This window comes from Hippocampus guttulatus, chromosome 7 (assembly GCF_054856545.1).
Source record: "Hippocampus guttulatus isolate MCC_2025c chromosome 7, RoL_Hgut_1.0, whole genome shotgun sequence".
Lineage (NCBI taxonomy): Eukaryota > Metazoa > Chordata > Actinopteri > Syngnathiformes > Syngnathidae > Hippocampus > Hippocampus guttulatus.
The window spans coordinates 835,589-863,241 of NC_141267.1; positions in this window are offsets into that span (position 1 = coordinate 835,589).

The window sequence follows — 27,653 nt, forward strand, 5'->3', positions numbered from 1 at the left end:
CTAAACCAAAGGACTTATGCACACACTTCAACATGTATTTTGTTCAGGATGACCACCTGAAGCCTAAATGAGCAATAATTTGACCACACAACTCATTCCTATGAAGATACATTCAAAACTCACAAAGCGCGCTCAGCTCGGGCTGAAAATGCATTTAAAGCAATAAAAACTCAAATTGAGTGTCACGCCTAAACCAAAGGACTTATGCACACACTTCAACATGTATTTTGTTCAGGATGACCTCCTGAAGCCTAAATGGGCATTCATTTGACCACACAACTCATTCCTATGAAGATACATTCAAACTCAAAAAAGGTGCTCGGCTCGGTCTAAAAATGCATTTAAAGCAATAAAAACTCAAATTGAGTGTCACGCCTGAAGCAAAGGACTTATGCACACACTTCACATGTACTTAGTTCAGGATGTCCTCCTGAAGCCTAAATGAGCATTGTTTTGACCACACAACTCATTCCTATGAAGATACATTCAAACTCACAAAACGTGCTCAGCTCGGGCTGAAAATGCATTTAAAGCAATAAAAACTCAAATTGAGTGTCACGCCTAAACCAAAGGACTTATGCACACACTTCAACATGTATTTTGTTGAGGATGACCTCCTTGAAGCCTAAATGAGCGATAATTTGACCACACATTTCATTCCTATGAAGATACATTCAAAGTCAGAAAGTGCGCTCAGCTCGGGCTGAAAATGCATTTAAAGCAATGAAAACTCAAATTGAGTGTCACACCTAAACCAAAGGACTTATGCACACACTTCAACATGTATTTTGTTCAGGATGACCACCTGAAGCCTAAATGAGCATTAATTTGACCACACACCTCATTCCTATGAAGATACATTCAAACTCACAAAACATGCTCAGCTCGGGCTGAAAATGCATTTAAAGCAATAAAAACTCAAATTGAGTGTCACACCTAAACCAAAGGATTATGCACACACTTCAACATGTATTTTGTTCAGGATGACCTCCTGAAGCCTATATGAGCATTAATTTGACCACACAACTCATTCCTATGAAGATACATTCAAAGTCAGAAAGCGCGCTCAGCTCGGGCTGAAAATGCACTTAAAGCAATAAAAACTCAAATTGAGTGTCACGCCTAAACCAAAGGACTTATGCACACACTTCAACATGTATTTAGTTCAGGATAACCACCTGAAGCCTAAATGAGCATTAATTTGACCACACAACTCATTCCTATGAAGATACATTCAAACTCACAAAACGTGCTCAGCTCGGGCTGAAAATGCATTTAAAGCAATAAAAACTCAAAATGAGTGTCACGCCTAAACCAAAGGACTTATGCACACACTTCAACATGTATTTTGTTCAGGATGACCTCCTGAAGCCTAAATGAGCAATAATTTGACCACACATTTCATTCCTATGAAGATACATTCAAAGTCAGAAAGCACGCTCAGCTCGGGCTGAAAATGCATTTAAAGCAATGAAAACTCAAATTGAGTGTCACACCTAAACCAAAGGACTTATGCACACACTTCAACATGTATTTTGTTCAGGTTGACCTCCTGAAGCCTAAATGAGCAATAATTTGACCACACAACTCATTCCTATGAAGATACATTCAAAGTCAGAAAGCGCGCTCAGCTCGGGCTGAAAATGCATTTAAAGCAATGAAAACTCAAATTGAGTGTCACACCTAAACCAAAGGACTTATGCACACACTTCAACATGTATTTTGTTCAGGATGACCTCCTTGAAGCCTAAATGAGCGATAATTTGACCACACATTTCATTCCTATGAAGATACATTCAAAGTCAGAAAGCGCGCTCAGCTCGGGCTGAAAATGCATTTAAAGCAATGAAAACTCAAATTGAGTGTCACACCTAAACCAAAGGATTTATGCACACACTTCAACATGTATTTTGTTCAGGATGACCACCTGAAGCCTAAATGAGCATTAATTTGACCACACACCTCATTCCTATGAAGATACATTCAAACTCACAAAACATGCTCAGCTCGGGCTGAAAATGCATTTAAAGCAATAAAAACTCAAATTGAGTGTCACACCTAAACCAAAGGATTATGCACACACTTCAACATGTATTTTGTTCAGGATGACCTCCTGAAGCCTATATGAGCATTAATTTGACCACACAACTCATTCCTATGAAGATACATTCAAAGTCAGAAAGCGCGCTCAGCTCGGGCTGAAAATGCATTTAAAGCAATAAAAACTCAAATTGAGTGTCACGCCTAAACCAAAGGACTTATGCACACACTTCAACATGTATTTAGTTCAGGATAACCACCTGAAGCCTAAATGAGCATTAATTTGACCACACAACTCATTCCTATGAAGATACATTCAAACTCACAAAACGTGCTCAGCTCGGGCTGAAAATGTATTTAAAGCAATAAAAACTCAAAATGAGTGTCACGCCTAAACCAAAGGACTTATGCACACACTTCAACATGTATTTTGTTCAGGATGACCTCCTGAAGCCTAAATGAGCAATAATTTGACCACACAACTCATTCCTATGAAGATACATTCAAAGTCAGAAAGCGCGCTCAGCTCGGGCTGAAAATGCATTTAATGCAATAAAAACTCAAATTGAGTGTCACGCCTAAACCAAAGGACTAATGCACACACTTCAACATGTATTTTGTTCAGGATGACCACCTGAAGCCTAAATGAGCATTAATTTGACCACACAACTCATTCCTATGAAGATACATTCAAACTCACAAAATGTGCTCAGCTTGGGCTCAAAATGCATTTAAAGCAATAAAAACTCAAATTGAGTGTCACGCCTAAACCAAAGGACTTATGCACATACTTCAACATGTATTTATTTCAGGATGTCCTCCTGAAGCCTAAATGAGCAATAATTTGACTACACAACTCATTCCTATGAAGATACATTCAAACTCACAAAACGTGCTCAGCTCGGCCTGAAAATGCATTTAAAGCAATAAAAACTCAAATTGAGTGTCACGCCCAAACCAAAGGACTTATGCACACACTTCAACATGTATTTTGTTCAGGATGACCTCCTGAAGCCTAAATGAGCATTGTTTTGATCACACAACTCATTCCTATGAAGATACATTCAAACTCACAAAACGTGCTCAGCTCGGGCTGAAAATGCATTTAAAGCAATAAAAACTCAAATTGAGTGTCACGCCTAAACCAAAGGACTTATGCACGCACTTCAACATGTACTGAGTTCAGGATGTCCTCCTGAAGCCTAAATGAGCATTGTTTTGATCACACAACTCATTCCTATGAAGATACATTCAAACTCACAAAACGTGCTCAGCTCGGGCTGAAAATGCATTTAAAGCAATAAAAACTCAAATTGAGTGTCACGCCTAAACCAAAGGACTTATGCACACACTTCAACGTGTATTTTGTTCAGGATGACCTCCTGAAGCCTAAATGAGCATTAATTTGACCATACAACTCATTGCTATGAAGATACATTCAAACTCACAAAACGTGCTCAGCTCGGCCTGAAAATGCATTTAAAGCAATAAAAACTCAAATTGACTGTCACGCCCAAACCAAAGGACTTATGCACACACTTCAACATGTACTGAGTTCAGGATGTCCTCCTGAAGCCTAAATGAGCATTGTTTTGATCACACAACTCATTCCTATGAAGATACATTCAAACTCAAAAAACGTGCTCAGCTTGGCAAAAAACGCATTTAAAGCAATAAAAACTCAAATTGAGTGTCACGCCTAAACCAAAGGACTGATGCACACACTTCAACATGTGTTTTGTTCAGGATGGCCTCCTGAAGCCTAAATGATCATTATTTTGACTACGCAACTCATTCCTATGAAGATACATTCAAAGTCAGAAAGCGCGCTCAGCTCGGGCTGAAAATGCATTTAAAGCAATAAAAACTCAAATTGAGTGTCACACCTAAACCAAAGGACCTATTTACACACTTTAACATGTATTTTGTTCAGGATGACCTCCTGAAGCCTATATGAGCATTAATTTGACCACACAACTCATTCCTATGAAGATACATTCAAACTCACAAAACGTGCTCAGCTTGGGCTGAAAATGCATTTAAAGCGATAAAAACTCAAATTGAGTGTCACGCCTAAACCAAAGGACTTATGCTTACACTTCAACATGTATTTAGTTCAGGATGTCCCCCTGAAGCCTAAATGAGCAGTAATTTGACTACACAACTCATTCCTATAAAGATACATTCAAACTCAAAAAACGTGCTCAGCTCGGCAAAAAATGCATTTAAAGCAATAAAAACTCAAATTGAGTGTCACGCCTAAACCAAAGGACTGATGCACACACTTCAACATATATTTTGTTCAGGATGGCCTCCTGAAGCCTATATGAGCATTAATTTGACCACACAACTCATTCCTATGGAGATACATTCAAACTCACAAAACGTGCTCAGCTCGGGCTGAAAATGCATTTAAAGCAATTAAAACTCAAATTGAGTGTCACGCCTAAACCAAAGGACTTATGCACACACTTCAACATGTATTTTGTTCAGGATGGCCTCCTGAAGCCTAAATGAGCATTAATTTGACTACAAAACTCATTCCTATGAAGATACATCCAAAGTCAGAAAGCGCGCTCAGGTCGGGCTGAAAATGCATTTAAAGCAATAAAAACTCAAATTGAGTGTCACATCTAAACCAAAGGACTTATGCACACACTTCAACATGTATTTTGTTCAGGATGACCTCCTGAAGCCTAAATGAGCAATAATTTGACCACACAACTCATTCCTATGAAGATACATTTAAACTCACAAAACGTGCTCTGCTCGGGCTGAAAATGCATTTAAAGCAATAAAAACTCAAATTGAGTGTCACGCCTAAACCAAAGGACTTATGCACCACTTCAACATGTATTTTGTTCAGGATGGCCTCCTGAAGCCTAAATGAGCATTAATTTGACTACACAAATCATTCCTATGAAGATACATTCAAAGTCAGAGAGCGCACTCAGCTCGGGCTGAAAATGCATTTAAAGCAATAAAAACTCGAATTGTGTGTCACACCTAAATGCACACACTTCAACATGTATTTTGTTCAAGATGACCTCCTGAAGCCTATATGAGCATTAATTTGACCACACAACTCATTCCTATAAAGATACATTCAAACTCAAAACGTGCTCAGCTTGGGCAGAAAATGCATTTAAAGCAATTAAAACTCAAATTGAGTGTCACGCCTAAACCAAAGGACTAATGCACACACTTCAACATGTATTTTGTTCAGGATGGTCTCCTGAAGCCTAAATGAGCATTAATTTGACTACACAACTCATTCCTATGAAGATACATTCAAAGTCAGAAAGCGCACTCAGCTCGGGCTGAAAATGCATTTAAAGCAATAAAAACTCAAATTGAGTGTCACACCTAAACCAAAGGACCTATGCACACACTTTAACATGTATTTTGTTCAGGATGACCTCCTGAAGCGTATATGAGCATTAATTTGACCACACAACTCATTCCTATGAAGATACATTCAAACTCACAAAACGTGCTCAGCTCGGGCTGAAAATGCATTTAAAGCGATAAAAATTCAAATTGAGTGTCACGCCTAAACCAAAGGACATATGCTTACACTTCAACATGTATTTAGTTCAGGATGTCCTCCTGAAGCCTAAATGAGCAGTAATTTGACCACACAACTCAGTCCTATCAAGATACATTCAAACTCACAAAACGTGCTCAGCTCGGCCTGAAAATGCATTTAAAGCAATAAAAACTCAAATTGAGTGTCACGCCCAAACCAAGGGACTTATGCACACACTTCAACATGTACTTAGTTCAGGATGTCCTCCTGAAGCCTAAATGAGCATTACTTTGATCACACGACTCATTCCTATGAAGATACATTCAAACTCAAAAAACGTGCTCAGCTTGGCAAAAAACGCATTTAAAGCAATAAAAACTCAAATTGAGTGTCACGCCTAAACCAAAGGACTGATGCACACACTTCAACATGTGTTTTGTTCAGGATGGCCTCCTGAAGCCTAAATGATCATTATTTTGACTACACAACTCATTCCTATGAAGATATATTCAAAGTCAGAAAGCGCGCTCAGCTCGGGCTGAAAATGCATTTAAAGCAATAAAAACTCAAATTGAGTGTCACACCTAAACCAAAGGACCTATTTACACACTTTAACATGTATTTTGTTCAGGATGACCTCCTGAAGCCTATATGAGCATTAATTTGACCACACAACTCATTCCTATGAAGATACATTCAAACTCACAAAACGTGCTCAGCTCGGGCTGAAAATGCATTTAAAGCGATAAAAACTCAAATTGAGTGTCACGCCTAAACCAAAGGACTTATGCTTACACTTCAACATGTATTTAGTTCAGGATGTCCTCCTGAAGCCTAAATGAGCAGTAATTTGACCACACAACTCATTCCTATGAAGATACATTCAAACTCACAAAACGTGCTCAGCTCGGCCTGAAAATGCATTTAAAGCAATTAAAACTCAAATTGAGTGTCACGCCCAAACCAAGGGACTTATGCACACACTTCAACATGTACTTAGTTCAGGATGTCCTCCTGAAGCCTAAATGAGCATTAATTTGATCACACAACTCGTTCCTATGAAGATACATTCAAACTCAAAAAACGTGCTCAGCTTGGCAAAAAACGCATTTAAAGCAATAAAAACTCAAATTGAGTGTCACGCCTAAACCAAAGGACTGATGCACACACTTCAACATGTGTTTTGTTCAGGATGGCCTCCTGAAGCCTAAATGATCATTAATTTGACTACACAACTCATTCCTATGAAGATACATTCAAAGTCAGAAAGCGCGCTCAGCTCGGGCTGAAAATGCATTTAAAGCAATAAAAACTCATATTGAGTGTCACGCCTAAACCAAAGGACTTATGCACACACTTCAACATGTATTTAGTTCAGGATGTCCTCCTGAAGCCTAAATGAGCAGTAATTTGACCACACAACTCATTCCTATGAAGATACATTCAAACTCACAAAACGTGCTCAGCTCGGGCTGAAAATGCATTTAAAGCAATAAAAACTCAAATTGAGTGTCACGCCCAAACCAAGGGACTTATGCACACACTTCAACATGTACTTAGTTCAGGATGTCCTCCTGAAGCCTAAATGAGCATTACTTTGATCACACGACTCATTCCTATGAAGATACATTCAAACTCAAAAAACGTGCTCAGCTTGGCAAAAAACGCATTTAAAGCAATAAAAACTCAAATTGAGTGTCACGCCTAAACCAAAGGACTGATGCACACACTTCAACATGTGTTTTGTTCAGGATGGCCTCCTGAAGCCTAAATGATCATTATTTTGACTACACAACTCATTCCTATGAAGATATATTCAAAGTCAGAAAGCGCGCTCAGCTCGGGCTGAAAATGCATTTAAAGCAATAAAAACTCAAATTGAGTGTCACACCTAAACCAAAGGACCTATTTACACACTTTAACATGTATTTTGTTCAGGATGACCTCCTGAAGCCTATATGAGCATTAATTTGACCACACAACTCATTCCTATGAAGATACATTCAAACTCACAAAACGTGCTCAGCTCGGCCTGAAAATGCATTTAAAGCAATTAAAACTCAAATTGAGTGTCACGCCCAAACCAAGGGACTTATGCACACACTTCAACATGTACTTAGTTCAGGATGTCCTCCTGAAGCCTAAATGAGCATTAATTTGATCACACAACTCGTTCCTATGAAGATACATTCAAACTCAAAAAACGTGCTCAGCTTGGCAAAAAACGCATTTAAAGCAATAAAAACTCAAATTGAGTGTCACGCCTAAACCAAAGGACTGATGCACACACTTCAACATGTGTTTTGTTCAGGATGGCCTCCTGAAGCCTAAATGATCATTAATTTGACTACACAACTCATTCCTATGAAGATACATTCAAAGTCAGAAAGCGCGCTCAGCTCGGGCTGAAAATGCATTTAAAGCAATAAAAACTCATATTGAGTGTCACGCCTAAACCAAAGGACTTATGCACACACTTCAACATGTATTTAGTTCAGGATGTCCTCCTGAAGCCTAAATGAGCAGTAATTTGACCACACAACTCATTCCTATGAAGATACATTCAAACTCACAAAACGTGCTCAGCTCGGGCTGAAAATGCATTTAAAGCAATAAAAACTCAAATTGAGTGTCACACCTAAACCAAAGGACCTATGCACACACTTTAACATGTATTTTGTTCAGGATGACCTCCTGAAGCCTATATGAGCATTAATTTGACCACACAACTCATTCCTATGAAGATACATTCAAACTCACAAAACGTGCTCAGCTCGGGCTGAAAATGCATTTAAAGCGATAAAAACTCAAATTGAGTGTCACGCCTAAACCAAAGGACTTATGCACACACTTCAACATGCATTTTGTTCAAGATGACCACCTGAAGCCTAAATGAGCATTAATTTGACCACACAACTCATTCCTATGAAGATACATTTAAACTCACAAAACGTGCTCAGCTCGGGCTGAAAATGCATTTAAAGCAATAAAAACTCAAATTGAGTGTCACGCCTAAACCAAAGGACTTATGCACACACTTCAACATGTATTTTGTTCAGGATGACCTCCTGAAGCCTAAATGAGCATTAATTTGACCACACAACTCATTCCTATGAAGATACATTCAAACTCACAAAACGTGCTCAGCTCGGGCTGAAAATGCATTTAAAGCAATAAAAACTCAAATTGAGTGTCATGCCTAAACCAAAGGACTTATGCACACACTTCAACATGTATTTTGTTCAGGATGACCTCCTGAAGCCTATATGAGCATTAATTTGACCACACAACTCATATCTATGAAGATACATTCAAACTCACAAAACGTGCTCAGCTCGTGCTGAAAATGCATTTAAAGCAATTAAACTCAAATTGAGTGTCACTCCTAAACCAAAGGACTTATACACACACTTCAACATGTCTTTTGTTCAGGATGGCCTCCTGAAGCATAAATGAGCATTAATTTGACTACACAACTCATTCCAATGAAGATACATTCAAAGTCACAAAACGTGCTCAGCTCGGCCTGAAAATGCATTTAAAGCAATAAAAACTCAAATTGAATGTCACGCCCAAACCAAAGGACTTATGCACACACTTCAACATGTACTTAGTTCAGGATGTCCTCCTGAAGCCTAAATGAGCATTAATTTGATCACACAACTCATTCCTATGAAGATACATTCAAACTCACAAAACTTGCTCAGCTCGGGCTGAAAATGCATTTAAAGCAATAAATACTCAAATTGAGTGTCACGCCTAAACTAAAGGACTTATGCACACACTTCAACATGTATTTAGTTCAGGATGTCCTCCTGAAGCCTAAATGAGCAGTAATTTGACCACACAACTCATTCCTATGAAGATCATTCAAACTCTAAAAACGTGCTCAGCTCGGGCAGAAAATGCAATTAAAGCAAAAAAAAAAACTCAAATTGAGTGTCACGCCTAAACCAAAGGACTTATGCTACACTTGAACATGTATTTAGTTCAGGATGTCCTCCTGAAGCCTAAATGAGCATTATTTTGACCATACAACTCATTCCTATGAAGATACATTCAAACTCAGAAAACGTGCTCAGCTCGGGCTGAAAATGCATTTAAAGCAATAAAAACTCAAATTGAGTGTCACACCTAAACCAAAGGACTTATGCACACACTTCAACATGTATTTTGTTCAGGACGGACTCCTGAAGCCTAAATGAGCATTAGTTTGTCTACACAACTCATTCCTATGAAGATACATTCAAAGTCAGAAAGCGCGCTCAGCTCGGGCTGAAAAAGCATTTAAAGCAATAAAAACTCAAATTGAGTGTCACGCCTAAACCAAAGGACTTATGCACACACTTCAACATGTATTTTGTTCAGGATGACCACCTGAAGCCTAAATGAGCAATAATTTGACCACACAACTCATTCCTATGAAGATACATTCAAAACTCACAAAGCGCGCTCAGCTCGGGCTGAAAATGCATTTAAAGCAATAAAAACTCAAATTGAGTGTCACGCCTAAACCAAAGGACTTATGCACACACTTCAACATGTATTTTGTTCAGGATGACCTCCTGAAGCCTAAATGGGCATTCATTTGACCACACAACTCATTCCTATGAAGATACATTCAAACTCAAAAAAGGTGCTCGGCTCGGTCTAAAAATGCATTTAAAGCAATAAAAACTCAAATTGAGTGTCACGCCTGAAGCAAAGGACTTATGCACACACTTCACATGTACTTAGTTCAGGATGTCCTCCTGAAGCCTAAATGAGCATTGTTTTGACCACACAACTCATTCCTATGAAGATACATTCAAACTCACAAAACGTGCTCAGCTCGGGCTGAAAATGCATTTAAAGCAATAAAAACTCAAATTGAGTGTCACGCCTAAACCAAAGGACTTATGCACACACTTCAACATGTATTTTGTTGAGGATGACCTCCTTGAAGCCTAAATGAGCGATAATTTGACCACACATTTCATTCCTATGAAGATACATTCAAAGTCAGAAAGTGCGCTCAGCTCGGGCTGAAAATGCATTTAAAGCAATGAAAACTCAAATTGAGTGTCACACCTAAACCAAAGGACTTATGCACACACTTCAACATGTATTTTGTTCAGGATGACCACCTGAAGCCTAAATGAGCATTAATTTGACCACACACCTCATTCCTATGAAGATACATTCAAACTCACAAAACATGCTCAGCTCGGGCTGAAAATGCATTTAAAGCAATAAAAACTCAAATTGAGTGTCACACCTAAACCAAAGGATTATGCACACACTTCAACATGTATTTTGTTCAGGATGACCTCCTGAAGCCTATATGAGCATTAATTTGACCACACAACTCATTCCTATGAAGATACATTCAAAGTCAGAAAGCGCGCTCAGCTCGGGCTGAAAATGCACTTAAAGCAATAAAAACTCAAATTGAGTGTCACGCCTAAACCAAAGGACTTATGCACACACTTCAACATGTATTTAGTTCAGGATAACCACCTGAAGCCTAAATGAGCATTAATTTGACCACACAACTCATTCCTATGAAGATACATTCAAACTCACAAAACGTGCTCAGCTCGGGCTGAAAATGCATTTAAAGCAATAAAAACTCAAAATGAGTGTCACGCCTAAACCAAAGGACTTATGCACACACTTCAACATGTATTTTGTTCAGGATGACCTCCTGAAGCCTAAATGAGCAATAATTTGACCACACATTTCATTCCTATGAAGATACATTCAAAGTCAGAAAGCACGCTCAGCTCGGGCTGAAAATGCATTTAAAGCAATGAAAACTCAAATTGAGTGTCACACCTAAACCAAAGGACTTATGCACACACTTCAACATGTATTTTGTTCAGGTTGACCTCCTGAAGCCTAAATGAGCAATAATTTGACCACACAACTCATTCCTATGAAGATACATTCAAAGTCAGAAAGCGCGCTCAGCTCGGGCTGAAAATGCATTTAAAGCAATGAAAACTCAAATTGAGTGTCACACCTAAACCAAAGGACTTATGCACACACTTCAACATGTATTTTGTTCAGGATGACCTCCTTGAAGCCTAAATGAGCGATAATTTGACCACACATTTCATTCCTATGAAGATACATTCAAAGTCAGAAAGCGCGCTCAGCTCGGGCTGAAAATGCATTTAAAGCAATGAAAACTCAAATTGAGTGTCACACCTAAACCAAAGGATTTATGCACACACTTCAACATGTATTTTGTTCAGGATGACCACCTGAAGCCTAAATGAGCATTAATTTGACCACACACCTCATTCCTATGAAGATACATTCAAACTCACAAAACATGCTCAGCTCGGGCTGAAAATGCATTTAAAGCAATAAAAACTCAAATTGAGTGTCACACCTAAACCAAAGGATTATGCACACACTTCAACATGTATTTTGTTCAGGATGACCTCCTGAAGCCTATATGAGCATTAATTTGACCACACAACTCATTCCTATGAAGATACATTCAAAGTCAGAAAGCGCGCTCAGCTCGGGCTGAAAATGCATTTAAAGCAATAAAAACTCAAATTGAGTGTCACGCCTAAACCAAAGGACTTATGCACACACTTCAACATGTATTTAGTTCAGGATAACCACCTGAAGCCTAAATGAGCATTAATTTGACCACACAACTCATTCCTATGAAGATACACTCAAACTCACAAAACGTGCTCAGCTCGGGCTGAAAATGTATTTAAAGCAATAAAAACTCAAAATGAGTGTCACGCCTAAACCAAAGGACTTATGCACACACTTCAACATGTATTTTGTTCAGGATGACCTCCTGAAGCCTAAATGAGCAATAATTTGACCACACAACTCATTCCTATGAAGATACATTCAAAGTCAGAAAGCGCGCTCAGCTCGGGCTGAAAATGCATTTAATGCAATAAAAACTCAAATTGAGTGTCACGCCTAAACCAAAGGACTAATGCACACACTTCAACATGTATTTTGTTCAGGATGACCACCTGAAGCCTAAATGAGCATTAATTTGACCACACAACTCATTCCTATGAAGATACATTCAAACTCACAAAATGTGCTCAGCTTGGGCTCAAAATGCATTTAAAGCAATAAAAACTCAAATTGAGTGTCACGCCTAAACCAAAGGACTTATGCACATACTTCAACATGTATTTATTTCAGGATGTCCTCCTGAAGCCTAAATGAGCAATAATTTGACTACACAACGCATTCCTATGAAGATACATTCAAAGTCAGAAAACGCGCTCAGCTCGGGCTGAAAATGCATTTAAAGCAATAAAAACTCAAATTGAGTGTCACGCCTAAACCAAAGGACTTATGCACACACTTCAACATGTATTTTGTTCAGGATGACCACCTGAAGCCTAAATGACCATTAATTTGACCACACAACTCATTCCTATGAAGATACATTCAAAGTCAGAAAGCGCGCTCAGCTCGGGCTGAAAATGCATTTAAAGCAATGAAAACTCAAATTGAGTGTCACGCCTAAACCAAAGGACTTATGCACACACTTCAACATGTATTTAGTTCAGGATGACCACCTGAAGCCTAAATGAGCATTAACTTGACCACACAACTCATTCCTATGAAGATACATTCAAACTCACAAAACGTGCTCAGCTCGGGCTGAAAATGCATTTAAAGCAATAAAAACTCAAATTGAGTGTCACGCCTAAACCAAAGGACTTATGCACACACTTCAACATGTATTTTGTTCAGGATGACCTCCTGAAGCCCATATGAGCATTAATTTGACTACACAACTCATTCCTATGAAGATACATTCAAACTCACAAAACGTGCTCAGCTCGGGCTGAAAATGCATTTAAAGCAATAAAAACTCAAATTGAGTGTCACACCTAAACCAAAGGACTTATGCACACACTTCAACATGTATTTTGTTCAGGATGACCTCCTTGAAGCCTAAATGAGCGATAATTTGACCACACAACTCATTCCTATGAAGATACATTCAAAGTCAGAAAGCGCGCTCAGCTCGGGCTGAAAATGCATTTAAAGCAACAAAAACTCAAATTGAGTGTCACACCTAAACCAAAGGACTTAAGCACACACTTCAACATGTATTTTGTTCAGGATGACCACCTGAAGCCTAAATGACCATTAATTTGACCACACAACTCATTCCTATGAAGATACATTCAAAGTCAGAAAGCGCGCTCAGCTCGGGCTGAAAATGCATTTAAAGCAATGAAAACTCAAATTGAGTGTCACGCCTAAACCAAAGGACTTATGCACACACTTCAACATGTATTTAGTTCAGGATGACCACCTGAAGCCTAAATGAGCATTAACTTGACCACACAACTCATTCCTATGAAGATACATTCAAACTTACAAAACGTGCTCAGCTCGGGCTGAAAATGCATTTAAAGCAATAAAAACTCAAATTGAGTGTCACGCCTAAACCAAAGGACTTATGCACACACTTCAACATGTATTTTGTTCAGGATGACCTCCTGAAGCCCATATGAGCATTAATTTGACTACACAACTCATTCCTATGAAGATACATTCAAACTCACAAAACGTGCTCAGCTCGGGCTGAAAATGCATTTAAAGCAATAAAAACTCAAATTGAGTGTCACGCCTAAACCAAAGGACTTATGCACACACTTCAACGTGTGTTTTGTTCAGGATGACCACCTGAAGCCTAAATGAGCATTACTTTGACCACACAACTCATTCCTATGAAGATACATTCAAACTCACAAAACGTGCTCAGCTCGGGCTGAAAATGCATTTAAAGCAATAAAAACTCAAATTGAGTGTCACGCCTAAACCAAAGGACTTATGCACACACTTCAACATGTATTTTGTTCAGGATGACCTCCTTGAAGCCTAAATGAGCGATAATTTGACCACACAACTCATTCCTATGAAGATACATTCAAAGTCAGAAAGCGCGCTCAGCTCGGGCTGAAAATGCATTTAAAGCAACAAAAACTCAAATTGAGTGTCACACCTAAACCAAAGGACTTATGCACACACTTCAACATGTATTTTGTTCAGGATGACCTCCTGAAGCCTAAATGAGCATTAATTTGACCACACAACTCATTCTATGAAGATACATTCAAACTCACAAAACGTGCTCAGCTCGGGCTGAAAATGCATTTAAAGCAATAAAAACTCAAATTGAGTGTCACGCCTAAACCAAAGGACTTATGCACACACTTCAACATGTATTTTGTTCAGGATGACCTCCTGTAGCCTAAATGAGCAATAATTTGACCACACAACTCATTCCTATGAAGATACATTTAAACTCAAAAAACGTGCTCAGCTCGGGCTGAAAATGCATTTAAAGCAATAAAAACTCAAATTGAGTGTCACACCTAAACCAAAGGACTTATGCACACACTTCAACATGTATTTTGTTCAGGATGACCTCCTGAAGCCCATATGAGCATTAATTTGACCACACAACTCATTCCTATGAAGATACATTCAAACTCACAAAACGTGCTCAGCTCGGGCTGAAAATGCATTTAAAGCAATAAAAACTCAAATTGAGTGTCACGCCTAAACCAAAGGACTTATGCAAACACTTCAACATGTATTTTGTTCAGGATGGCCTCCTGAAGCCTATATGAGCATTAATTTGACCACACAACTCATTCCTATGAAGATACATTCAAACTCACAAAACGTGCTCAACTCGGGCTGAAAATGCATTTAAAGCAATAAAAGCTCAAATTGAGTGTCACGCCTAAACCAAAGGACTTATGCACACACTTCAACATGTATTTTGTTCAGGATGACCTCCTGAAGCCCATATGAGCATTAATTTGACCACACAACTCATTCCTATGAAGATACATTCAAACTCACAAAACGTGCTCATCTCGGGCTGAAAATGCATTTAAAGCAATAAAAACTCAAATTGAGTGTCACGCCTAAACCAAAGGACTTATGCACACACTTCAACATGTATTTTGTTCAGGATGACCTCCTGAAGCCCATATGAGCATTAATTTGACCACACAACTCATTCCTATGAAGATACATTAAAACTCACAAAACGTGCTCAGCTCGGGCTGAAAATGCATTTAAAGCAATAAAAACTCAAATTGAGTGTCACACCTAAACCAAAGGATTATGCACACACTTCAACATGTATTTTGTTCAGGATGACCTCCTGAAGCCTATATGAGCATTAATTTGACCACACAACTCATTCCTATGAAGATACATTCAAGTTCACAAAACGTGCTCAGCTCGGGCTGAAAATGCATTTAAAGCAATAAAAACTCAAATTGAGTGTCACGCCTAAACCAACGGACTTATGCACACACTTCAACATGTATTTAGTTCAGGATGACCACCTGAAGCCTAAATGAGCATTAATTTGACCACACAACTCATTCCTATGAAGATACATTTAAACTCACAAAACGTGCTCAGCTCGGGCTGAAAATGCATTTAAAGCAATAAAAACTCAAATTGAGTGTCACGCCTAAACCAAAGGACTTATGCACACACTTCAACATGTATTTAGTTCAGGATGACCACCTGAAGCCTAAATGAGCATTAATTTGACCACACAACTCATTCCTATGAAGATACATTCAAACTCACAAAACGTGCTCAGCTCGGGCTGAAAATGCATTTAAAGCAATAAAAACTCAAATTGAGTGTCACACCTAAACCAAAGGATTATGCACACACTTCAACATGTATTTTGTTCAGGATGACCTCCTGAAGCCTATATGAGCATTAATTTGACCACACAATTCATTCCTATGAAGATACATTCAAAGTCAGAAAGCGCGCTCAGCTTGGGCTGAAAATGCATTTAAAGCAATAAAAACTCAAATTGAGTGTCACGCCTAAACCAAAGGACTTATGCACACACTTCAACATGTATTTAGTTCAGGATGTCCTCCTGAAGCCTAAATGAGCAATAATTTGACTACACAACGCATTCCTATGAAGATACATTCAAAGTCAGAAAACGTGCTCAGCTCGGGCTGAAAATGCATTTAAAGCAATAAAAACTCAAATTGAGTGTCACGCCTAAACCAAAGGACTTATGCACACACTTCAACATGTATTTTGTTCAGGATGACCACCTGAAGCCTAAATGACCATTAATTTGACCACACAACTCATTCCTATGAAGATACATTCAAAGTCAGAAAGCGCGCTCAGCTCGGGCTGAAAATGCATTTAAAGCAATGAAAACTCAAATTGAATGTCACGCCTAAACCAAAGGACTTATGCACACACTTCAACATGTATTTAGTTCAGGATGACCACCTGAAGCCTAAATGAGCATTAACTTGACCACACAACTCATTCCTATGAAGATACATTCAAACTCACAAAACGTGCTCAGCTCGGGCTGAAAATGCATTTAAAGCAATAAAAACTCAAATTGAGTGTCACGCCTAAACCAAAGGACTTATGCACACACTTCAACATGTATTTTGTTCAGGATGACCTCCTGAAGCCCATAAGAGCATTAATTTGACTACACAACTCATTCCTATGAAGATACATTCAAACTCACAAAACGTGCTCAGCTCGGGCTGAAAATGCATTTAAAGCAATAAAAACTCAAATTGAGTGTCATGCCTAAACCAAAGGACTTTTGCACACACTTCAACGTGTGTTTTGTTCAAGATGACCACCTGAAGCCTAAATGAGCATTACTTTGACCACACAACTCATTCCTATGAAGATACATTCAAACTCACAAAACGTGCTCAGCTCGGGCTGAAAATGCATTTAAAGCAATAAAAACTCAAATTGAGTGTCACGCCTAAACCAAAGGACTTATGCACACACTTCAACATGTATTTTGTTCAGGATGACCTCCTTGAAGCCTAAATGAGCGATAATTTGACCACACAACTCATTCCTATGAAGATACATTCAAAGTCAGAAAGCGCGCTCAGCTCGGGCTGAAAATGCATTTAAAGCAACAAAAACTCAAATTGAGTGTCACACCTAAACCAAAGGACTTATGCACACACTTCAACATGTTATTTGTTCAGGATGACCTCCTGAAGCCTATATGAGCATTCATTTGACCACACAACTCATTCCTATGAAGATACATTAAAACTCACAAAACGTGCTCAGCTCGGGTTGAAAATGCATTTAAAGCAATAAAAACTCAAATTGAGTGTCACACCTAAACCAAAGGATTATGCACACACTTCAACATGTATTTTGTTCAGGATGACCTCCTGAAGCCTATATGAGCATTAATTTGACCACACAACTCATTCCTATGAAGATACATTCAAGTTCACAAAACGTGCTCAGCTCGGGCTGAAAATGCATTTAAAGCAATAAAAACTCAAATTGAGTGTCACGCCTAAACCAACGGACTTATGCACACACTTCAACATGTATTTAGTTCAGGATGACCTACTGAAGCCTAAATGAGCATTAATTTGACCACACAACTCATTCCTATGAAGATACATTCAAACTCACAAAACGTGCTCAGCTCGGGCTGAAAATGCATTTAAAGCAATAAAAACTCAAATTGAGTGTCACGCCTAAACCAAAGGACTTATGCACACACTTCAACATGTATTTAGTTCAGGATGACCACCTGAAGCCTAAATGAGCATTAATTTGACCACACAACTCATTCCTATGAAGATACATTCAAACTCACAAAACGTGCTCAGCTCGGGCTGAAAATGCATTTAAAGCAATAAAACTCAAATTGAGTGTCACACCTAAACCAAAGGATTATGCACACACTTCAACATGTATTTTGTTCAGGATGACCTCCTGAAGCCTATATGAGCATTAATTTGACCACACAACTCATTCCTATGAAGATACATTCAAAGTCAGAAAGCGCGCTCAGCTCGGGCTGAAAATGCATTTAAAGCAATAAAAACTCAAATTGAGTGTCACGCCTAAACCAAAGGACTTATGCACACACTTCAACATGTATTTAGTTCAGGATAACCACCTGAAGCCTAAATGAGCATTAATTTGACCACACAACTCATTCCTATGAAGATACATTCAAACTCACAAAACGTGCTCAGCTCGGGCTGAAAATGCATTTAAAGCAATAAAAACTCAAAATGAGTGTCACGCCTAAACCAAAGGACTTATGCAAACACTTCAACATGTATTTTGTTCAGGATGGCCTCCTGAAGCCTATATGAGCATTAATTTGACCACACAACTCATTCCTATGAAGATACATTCAAACTCACAAAACGTGCTCAACTCGGGCTGAAAATGCATTTAAAGCAATAAAAGCTCAAATTGAGTGTCACGCCTAAACCAAAGGACTTATGCACACACTTCAACATGTATTTTGTTCAGGATGACCTCCTGAAGCCCATATGAGCATTAATTTGACCACACAACTCATTCCTATGAAGATACATTCAAACTCACAAAACGTGCTCATCTCGGGCTGAAAATGCATTTAAAGCAATAAAAACTCAAATTGAGTGTCACGCCTAAACCAAAGGACTTATGCACACACTTCAACATGTATTTTGTTCAGGATGACCTCCTGAAGCCCATATGAGCATTAATTTGACCACACAACTCATTCCTATGAAGATACATTAAAACTCACAAAACGTGCTCAGCTCGGGCTGAAAATGCATTTAAAGCAATAAAAACTCAAATTGAGTGTCACACCTAAACCAAAGGATTATGCACACACTTCAACATGTATTTTGTTCAGGATGACCTCCTGAAGCCTATATGAGCATTAATTTGACCACACAACTCATTCCTATGAAGATACATTCAAGTTCACAAAACGTGCTCAGCTCGGGCTGAAAATGCATTTAAAGCAATAAAAACTCAAATTGAGTGTCACGCCTAAACCAACGGACTTATGCACACACTTCAACATGTATTTAGTTCAGGATGACCACCTGAAGCCTAAATGAGCATTAATTTGACCACACAACTCATTCCTATGAAGATACATTTAAACTCACAAAACGTGCTCAGCTCGGGCTGAAAATGCATTTAAAGCAATAAAAACTCAAATTGAGTGTCACGCCTAAACCAAAGGACTTATGCACACACTTCAACATGTATTTAGTTCAGGATGACCACCTGAAGCCTAAATGAGCATTAATTTGACCACACAACTCATTCCTATGAAGATACATTCAAACTCACAAAACGTGCTCAGCTCGGGCTGAAAATGCATTTAAAGCAATAAAAACTCAAATTGAGTGTCACACCTAAACCAAAGGATTATGCACACACTTCAACATGTATTTTGTTCAGGATGACCTCCTGAAGCCTATATGAGCATTAATTTGACCACACAATTCATTCCTATGAAGATACATTCAAAGTCAGAAAGCGCGCTCAGCTTGGGCTGAAAATGCATTTAAAGCAATAAAAACTCAAATTGAGTGTCACGCCTAAACCAAAGGACTTATGCACACACTTCAACATGTATTTTGTTCAGGATGACCTCCTTGAAGCCTAAATGAGCGATAATTTGACCACACAACTCATTCCTATGAAGATACATTCAAAGTCAGAAAGCGCGCTCAGCTCGGGCTGAAAATGCATTTAAAGCAACAAAAACTCAAATTGAGTGTCACACCTAAACCAAAGGACTTATGCACACACTTCAACATGTATTTTGTTCAGGATGACCTCCTGAAGCCTAAATGAGCATTAATTTGACCACACAACTCATTCTATGAAGATACATTCAAACTCACAAAACGTGCTCAGCTCGGGCTGAAAATGCATTTAAAGCAATAAAAACTCAAATTGAGTGTCACGCCTAAACCAAAGGACTTATGCACACACTTCAACATGTATTTTGTTCAGGATGACCTCCTGTAGCCTAAATGAGCAATAATTTGACCACACAACTCATTCCTATGAAGATACATTTAAACTCAAAAAACGTGCTCAGCTCGGGCTGAAAATGCATTTAAAGCAATAAAAACTCAAATTGAGTGTCACACCTAAACCAAAGGACTTATGCACACACTTCAACATGTATTTTGTTCAGGATGACCTCCTGAAGCCCATATGAGCATTAATTTGACCACACAACTCATTCCTATGAAGATACATTCAAACTCACAAAACGTGCTCAGCTCGGGCTGAAAATGCATTTAAAGCAATAAAAACTCAAATTGAGTGTCACGCCTAAACCAAAGGACTTATGCAAACACTTCAACATGTATTTTGTTCAGGATGGCCTCCTGAAGCCTATATGAGCATTAATTTGACCACACAACTCATTCCTATGAAGATACATTCAAACTCACAAAACGTGCTCAACTCGGGCTGAAAATGCATTTAAAGCAATAAAAGCTCAAATTGAGTGTCACGCCTAAACCAAAGGACTTATGCACACACTTCAACATGTATTTTGTTCAGGATGACCTCCTGAAGCCCATATGAGCATTAATTTGACCACACAACTCATTCCTATGAAGATACATTCAAACTCACAAAACGTGCTCATCTCGGGCTGAAAATGCATTTAAAGCAATAAAAACTCAAATTGAGTGTCACGCCTAAACCAAAGGACTTATGCACACACTTCAACATGTATTTTGTTCAGGATGACCTCCTGAAGCCCATATGAGCATTAATTTGACCACACAACTCATTCCTATGAAGATACATTAAAACTCACAAAACGTGCTCAGCTCGGGCTGAAAATGCATTTAAAGCAATAAAAACTCAAATTGAGTGTCACACCTAAACCAAAGGATTATGCACACACTTCAACATGTATTTTGTTCAGGATGACCTCCTGAAGCCTATATGAGCATTAATTTGACCACACAACTCATTCCTATGAAGATACATTCAAGTTCACAAAACGTGCTCAGCTCGGGCTGAAAATGCATTTAAAGCAATAAAAACTCAAATTGAGTGTCACGCCTAAACCAACGGACTTATGCACACACTTCAACATGTATTTAGTTCAGGATGACCACCTGAAGCCTAAATGAGCATTAATTTGACCACACAACTCATTCCTATGAAGATACATTTAAACTCACAAAACGTGCTCAGCTCGGGCTGAAAATGCATTTAAAGCAATAAAAACTCAAATTGAGTGTCACGCCTAAACCAAAGGACTTATGCACACACTTCAACATGTATTTAGTTCAGGATGACCACCTGAAGCCTAAATGAGCATTAATTTGACCACACAACTCATTCCTATGAAGATACATTCAAACTCACAAAACGTGCTCAGCTCGGGCTGAAAATGCATTTAAAGCAATAAAAACTCAAATTGAGTGTCACACCTAAACCAAAGGATTATGCACACACTTCAACATGTATTTTGTTCAGGATGACCTCCTGAAGCCTATATGAGCATTAATTTGACCACACAATTCATTCCTATGAAGATACATTCAAAGTCAGAAAGCGCGCTCAGCTTGGGCTGAAAATGCATTTAAAGCAATAAAAACTCAAATTGAGTGTCACGCCTAAACCAAAGGACTTATGCACACACTTCAACATGTATTTAGTTCAGGATGTCCTCCTGAAGCCTAAATGAGCAATAATTTGACTACACAACGCATTCCTATGAAGATACATTCAAAGTCAGAAAACGTGCTCAGCTCGGGCTGAAAATGCATTTAAAGCAATAAAAACTCAAATTGAGTGTCACGCCTAAACCAAAGGACTTATGCACACACTTCAACATGTATTTTGTTCAGGATGACCACCTGAAGCCTAAATGACCATTAATTTGACCACACAACTCATTCCTATGAAGATACATTCAAAGTCAGAAAGCGCGCTCAGCTCGGGCTGAAAATGCATTTAAAGCAATGAAAACTCAAATTGAATGTCACGCCTAAACCAAAGGACTTATGCACACACTTCAACATGTATTTAGTTCAGGATGACCACCTGAAGCCTAAATGAGCATTAACTTGACCACACAACTCATTCCTATGAAGATACATTCAAACTCACAAAACGTGCTCAGCTCGGGCTGAAAATGCATTTAAAGCAATAAAAACTCAAATTGAGTGTCACGCCTAAACCAAAGGACTTATGCACACACTTCAACATGTATTTTGTTCAGGATGACCTCCTGAAGCCCATAAGAGCATTAATTTGACTACACAACTCATTCCTATGAAGATACATTCAAACTCACAAAACGTGCTCAGCTCGGGCTGAAAATGCATTTAAAGCAATAAAAACTCAAATTGAGTGTCATGCCTAAACCAAAGGACTTTTGCACACACTTCAACGTGTGTTTTGTTCAGGATGACCACCTGAAGCCTAAATGAGCATTACTTTGACCACACAACTCATTCCTATGAAGATACATTCAAACTCACAAAACGTGCTCAGCTCGGGCTGAAAATGCATTTAAAGCAATAAAAACTCAAATTGAGTGTCACGCCTAAACCAAAGGACTTATGCACACACTTCAACATGTATTTTGTTCAGGATGACCTCCTTGAAGCCTAAATGAGCGATAATTTGACCACACAACTCATTCCTATGAAGATACATTCAAAGTCAGAAAGCGCGCTCAGCTCGGGCTGAAAATGCATTTAAAGCAACAAAAACTCAAATTGAGTGTCACACCTAAACCAAAGGACTTATGCACACACTTCAACATGTTATTTGTTCAGGATGACCTCCTGAAGCCTATATGAGCATTCATTTGACCACACAACTCATTCCTATGAAGATACATTAAAACTCACAAAACGTGCTCAGCTCGGGTTGAAAATGCATTTAAAGCAATAAAAACTCAAATTGAGTGTCACACCTAAACCAAAGGATTATGCACACACTTCAACATGTATTTTGTTCAGGATGACCTCCTGAAGCCTATATGAGCATTAATTTGACCACACAACTCATTCCTATGAAGATACATTCAAGTTCACAAAACGTGCTCAGCTCGGGCTGAAAATGCATTTAAAGCAATAAAAACTCAAATTGAGTGTCACGCCTAAACCAACGGACTTATGCACACACTTCAACATGTATTTAGTTCAGGATGACCTACTGAAGCCTAAATGAGCATTAATTTGACCACACAACTCATTCCTATGAAGATACATTCAAACTCACAAAACGTGCTCAGCTCGGGCTGAAAATGCATTTAAAGCAATAAAAACTCAAATTGAGTGTCACGCCTAAACCAAAGGACTTATGCACACACTTCAACATGTATTTAGTTCAGGATGACCACCTGAAGCCTAAATGAGCATTAATTTGACCACACAACTCATTCCTATGAAGATACATTCAAACTCACAAAACGTGCTCAGCTCGGGCTGAAAATGCATTTAAAGCAATAAAACTCAAATTGAGTGTCACACCTAAACCAAAGGATTATGCACACACTTCAACATGTATTTTGTTCAGGATGACCTCCTGAAGCCTATATGAGCATTAATTTGACCACACAACTCATTCCTATGAAGATACATTCAAAGTCAGAAAGCGCGCTCAGCTCGGGCTGAAAATGCATTTAAAGCAATAAAAACTCAAATTGAGTGTCACGCCTAAACCAAAGGACTTATGCACACACTTCAACATGTATTTAGTTCAGGATAACCACCTGAAGCCTAAATGAGCATTAATTTGACCACACAACTCATTCCTATGAAGATACATTCAAACTCACAAAACGTGCTCAGCTCGGGCTGAAAATGCATTTAAAGCAATAAAAACTCAAAATGAGTGTCACGCCTAAACCAAAGGACTTATGCAAACACTTCAACATGTATTTTGTTCAGGATGGCCTCCTGAAGCCTATATGAGCATTAATTTGACCACACAACTCATTCCTATGAAGATACATTCAAACTCACAAAACGTGCTCAACTCGGGCTGAAAATGCATTTAAAGCAATAAAAGCTCAAATTGAGTGTCACGCCTAAACCAAAGGACTTATGCACACACTTCAACATGTATTTTGTTCAGGATGACCTCCTGAAGCCCATATGAGCATTAATTTGACCACACAACTCATTCCTATGAAGATACATTCAAACTCACAAAACGTGCTCATCTCGGGCTGAAAATGCATTTAAAGCAATAAAAACTCAAATTGAGTGTCACGCCTAAACCAAAGGACTTATGCACACACTTCAACATGTATTTTGTTCAGGATGACCTCCTGAAGCCCATATGAGCATTAATTTGACCACACAACTCATTCCTATGAAGATACATTAAAACTCACAAAACGTGCTCAGCTCGGGCTGAAAATGCATTTAAAGCAATAAAAACTCAAATTGAGTGTCACACCTAAACCAAAGGATTATGCACACACTTCAACATGTATTTTGTTCAGGATGACCTCCTGAAGCCTATATGAGCATTAATTTGACCACACAACTCATTCCTATGAAGATACATTCAAGTTCACAAAACGTGCTCAGCTCGGGCTGAAAATGCATTTAAAGCAATAAAAACTCAAATTGAGTGTCACGCCTAAACCAACGGACTTATGCACACACTTCAACATGTATTTAGTTCAGGATGACCACCTGAAGCCTAAATGAGCATTAATTTGACCACACAACTCATTCCTATGAAGATACATTTAAACTCACAAAACGTGCTCAGCTCGGGCTGAAAATGCATTTAAAGCAATAAAAACTCAAATTGAGTGTCACGCCTAAACCAAAGGACTTATGCACACACTTCAACATGTATTTAGTTCAGGATGACCACCTGAAGCCTAAATGAGCATTAATTTGACCACACAACTCATTCCTATGAAGATACATTCAAACTCACAAAACGTGCTCAGCTCGGGCTGAAAATGCATTTAAAGCAATAAAAACTCAAATTGAGTGTCACACCTAAACCAAAGGATTATGCACACACTTCAACATGTATTTTGTTCAGGATGACCTCCTGAAGCCTATATGAGCATTAATTTGACCACACAATTCATTCCTATGAAGATACATTCAAAGTCAGAAAGCGCGCTCAGCTTGGGCTGAAAATGCATTTAAAGCAATAAAAACTCAAATTGAGTGTCACGCCTAAACCAAAGGACTTATGCACACACTTCAACATGTATTTAGTTCAGGATGTCCTCCTGAAGCCTAAATGAGCAATAATTTGACTACACAACGCATTCCTATGAAGATACATTCAAAGTCAGAAAACGTGCTCAGCTCGGGCTGAAAATGCATTTAAAGCAATAAAAACTCAAATTGAGTGTCACGCCTAAACCAAAGGACTTATGCACACACTTCAACATGTATTTTGTTCAGGATGACCACCTGAAGCCTAAATGACCATTAATTTGACCACACAACTCATTCCTATGAAGATACATTCAAAGTCAGAAAGCGCGCTCAGCTCGGGCTGAAAATGCATTTAAAGCAATGAAAACTCAAATTGAATGTCACGCCTAAACCAAAGGACTTATGCACACACTTCAACATGTATTTAGTTCAGGATGACCACCTGAAGCCTAAATGAGCATTAACTTGACCACACAACTCATTCCTATGAAGATACATTCAAACTCACAAAACGTGCTCAGCTCGGGCTGAAAATGCATTTAAAGCAATAAAAACTCAAATTGAGTGTCATGCCTAAACCAAAGGACTTTTGCACACACTTCAACGTGTGTTTTGTTCAGGATGACCACCTGAAGCCTAAATGAGCATTACTTTGACCACACAACTCATTCCTATGAAGATACATTCAAACTCACAAAACGTGCTCAGCTCGGGCTGAAAATGCATTTAAAGCAATAAAAACTCAAATTGAGTGTCACGCCTAAACCAAAGGACTTATGCACACACTTCAACATGTATTTTGTTCAGGATGACCTCCTTGAAGCCTAAATGAGCGATAATTTGACCACACAACTCATTCCTATGAAGATACATTCAAAGTCAGAAAGCGCGCTCAGCTCGGGCTGAAAATGCATTTAAAGCAACAAAAACTCAAATTGAGTGTCACACCTAAACCAAAGGACTTATGCACACACTTCAACATGTTATTTGTTCAGGATGACCTCCTGAAGCCTATATGAGCATTCATTTGACCACACAACTCATTCCTATGAAGATACATTAAAACTCACAAAACGTGCTCAGCTCGGGTTGAAAATGCATTTAAAGCAATAAAAACTCAAATTGAGTGTCACACCTAAACCAAAGGATTATGCACACACTTCAACATGTATTTTGTTCAGGATGACCTCCTGAAGCCTATATGAGCATTAATTTGACCACACAACTCATTCCTATGAAGATACATTCAAGTTCACAAAACGTGCTCAGCTCGGGCTGAAAATGCATTTAAAGCAATAAAAACTCAAATTGAGTGTCACGCCTAAACCAACGGACTTATGCACACACTTCAACATGTATTTAGTTCAGGATGACCTACTGAAGCCTAAATGAGCATTAATTTGACCACACAACTCATTCCTATGAAGATACATTCAAACTCACAAAACGTGCTCAGCTCGGGCTGAAAATGCATTTAAAGCAATAAAAACTCAAATTGAGTGTCACGCCTAAACCAAAGGACTTATGCACACACTTCAACATGTATTTAGTTCAGGATGACCACCTGAAGCCTAAATGAGCATTAATTTGACCACACAACTCATTCCTATGAAGATACATTCAAACTCACAAAACGTGCTCAGCTCGGGCTGAAAATGCATTTAAAGCAATAAAACTCAAATTGAGTGTCACACCTAAACCAAAGGATTATGCACACACTTCAACATGTATTTTGTTCAGGATGACCTCCTGAAGCCTATATGAGCATTAATTTGACCACACAACTCATTCCTATGAAGATACATTCAAAGTCAGAAAGCGCGCTCAGCTCGGGCTGAAAATGCATTTAAAGCAATAAAAACTCAAATTGAGTGTCACGCCTAAACCAAAGGACTTATGCACACACTTCAACATGTATTTAGTTCAGGATAACCACCTGAAGCCTAAATGAGCATTAATTTGACCACACAACTCATTCCTATGAAGATACATTCAAACTCACAAAACGTGCTCAGCTCGGGCTGAAAATGCATTTAAAGCAATAAAAACTCAAAATGAGTGTCACGCCTAAACCAAAG